General features: G+C 32.5%; 1 protein-coding gene across 2 annotated transcripts in view; it reads left to right on the top strand.

Annotated features, from left to right (window-relative positions):
• Positions 1 to 2,500, top strand: part of LOC125027372 (RNA-binding protein RO60-like) — a 20,108-nt gene that overhangs the window by 1,364 nt on the left and 16,244 nt on the right. The window lies entirely within an intron of this gene.

The raw sequence follows: 2,500 nt of genomic DNA, 5'->3' as shown, positions 1-2,500 counted from the left end.
CCACCAAAGGAAATGGTACATTTCTGAAAACATGTATGTATGATATATATTTGATAGTTCTTACAAATTGAAAATATAAATGTGTAAATAGCAGTGTTTCATCTAGATCCCTTTGAATTTCTAGTGATCTGTGATGGATATCTTATGCTTTAAGTTTAGATTGTGCCAAGTGACTGCTTTGATTTTGCTTTTAACCTCTTTGCTTCATGTACTGACAAAATTCACCAAACCTTTACCACATATGGTTTGGCAAAACAGAGCCCGGACTACTTCCTTATTTGCTGATAAATTGCTGAGGGAGGTCTATGAGCTTTATCATGCCAGACTATTGGTAGTTTAGTTTCTTTTGCTTCTGCCAATGCCAACAGGTGTGTGGGCTGGGCTGATTTGATTTGATTTTTTTCAACAAATAAAGACAATTTAAAATGGGATTTACCCATTAATCAACATGATCATGACCCTTCAGTACAACATTTATATACTGGGGATTGATTCTCAAAAGGAGGAAGGTCTGTTGTGCTAAAATATATGTTTAAGGTTTGTTGATCTTTGCTGGAGTGCTGAAGGTGGGCAGTTGTGTAATGGTATGTGTGGTCTTTTTTATATTATAGATACAAAAAAAAATATGGCATATTATATCATGGGTGACCTTCTATTTATTAGAGGAAGGGGGGAACAAGGCTGACCACACAGATATGTACAAATGAATGTCTTGGTTATATATATTGTGTTCTTCATATCATAACAAATGTTTTTTAGTGCAATCTTACATATTTAAAGAATTTGATTTTTATAAAAAAAAAAAAAAAATCTAATTCTTTCAAATTCTTAGTTTTTTGCTTATGGCTGGGAAATTCCAAGGAAATATTTGATAAAACAGTTGTGGAGGATCTATACTTGAATTTTTGTTGTCTCATCATCACCTGAAGTATATATATGACAAAATATGTTAGTTTATTGTATTGATAGTTGATATTTATTGCTATTAAAGAATTAGACAAGGATTCATTCTTGATACTAAGCCTTGTTGATAAGAAACTCGAGTGCGGTCCAGATCTTTTGGTAAAGTAATGGTGAGATAAGTTAACACAGCTGTTTTATGAAAGATTAAGCAGAACTTGGGTAGCATAATTAAATTCCTTAAATATTTTTTTGTACCTTCAAAATAATGATTACTTCACACAGTGGTAATTATCATATATGTTATAATGTTTTCTCATGTTGTGTTTCATATCTGTAGCTACAGTACTTGATTTCTGCAAAGGCGATGGTAACATGAGTTCTGATTTGCTTCATACTAGTGGCTTGTGCTGTTACATATGTCAGTGGGCTTCTTTACTGCCTCCTTTAGATTTTAGTGATTTTTGATACATACAGATGGCTCCACAGGTGCTCAGCACCAAGGAGTCTATCAGTTGGTCCTAGTGACCGATCCTGATTTCCTCATTCCTTGAGTTGGTGGGAAAATGCGTTTTTCTGTTCAATGTTATTAATATTGACATTGTTATCATTCTTATTGATATTTTGATTATTAAAATGTTATTAAAATATTAATAACATCAAAGACAATAAAATAATTGAAATGAAACTTTAAAAAAATGAAGGAAAAGGGTACACAGATAAGATAGGTAAGACTAATAGCCGACTCCTTGGTGACTAAACACTTGTAGAACCATCTAAGTGTAAAGACAATATATAAAACTTTTATTAGAGTGGGCATGGCATTGTAGTCTTGACACCTGCACTCATTGGGTTTAACTTTGAAGTATCTGATATATGCACATAAACTTAAAAATGTGGCAGCATAGTTTATTCCATGCCGTAAATTGTAGCATGTGATCAGATAAACTACTGCTGTGAATTTACTTAGAGATTTAGGTATTATGCTCAGTAAACTGCATTTTATTGTCAATAGTAGGGTCTCTAGATTAGATATAAAGAGATTTCTTTTATCACCAGTAGAATATTGGGGAAGGCATGGAGAATGTTTGATCAGTAAAAAAATGGGAAAGACATGAAGGGTAAGAGGATACTATTGTAATATTATTCCTCCATGATTAGATGAAATATGATGTTCCTTTACATGTGCTTCTGGGCTGGTTGTTGTTGTGGCAATAATCTTGGTAACCATAGAGACTGATAGAGATCAGAACATTCACTATATACTACTTACAGTTTTTTTGAATACCATTTAAGAACCTTCACTGTAATTCATTTGCATTTTTTGTATATCATAGTGATGAGCGGCCTGGTCACCATTATGACAGAATGTATTTTCCACTTGATGAGTGTTCTATGATTATGATTAATACATATGTCATGTTTTTCTTGTCATTCCAGATAAGATAGTTGGTGGTTTAAATGTTTTTTTTTTTTTTCTTCCTGTTGGTTTCCCTTATTACCTCTCTAAATATTGTGGTCAGTGTTGTTGCTAATTGATAGCAAATAACACAAGTGTACATAAGATCTAGATTATATAAATCAGTTGTACTCTATCAGA

Source organism: Penaeus chinensis, chromosome 7, assembly GCF_019202785.1.
Source record: "Penaeus chinensis breed Huanghai No. 1 chromosome 7, ASM1920278v2, whole genome shotgun sequence".
NCBI classification, from domain to species: Eukaryota; Metazoa; Arthropoda; class Malacostraca; order Decapoda; family Penaeidae; genus Penaeus; species Penaeus chinensis.
This window is presented reverse-complemented; position numbering and strand designations above follow the sequence as displayed.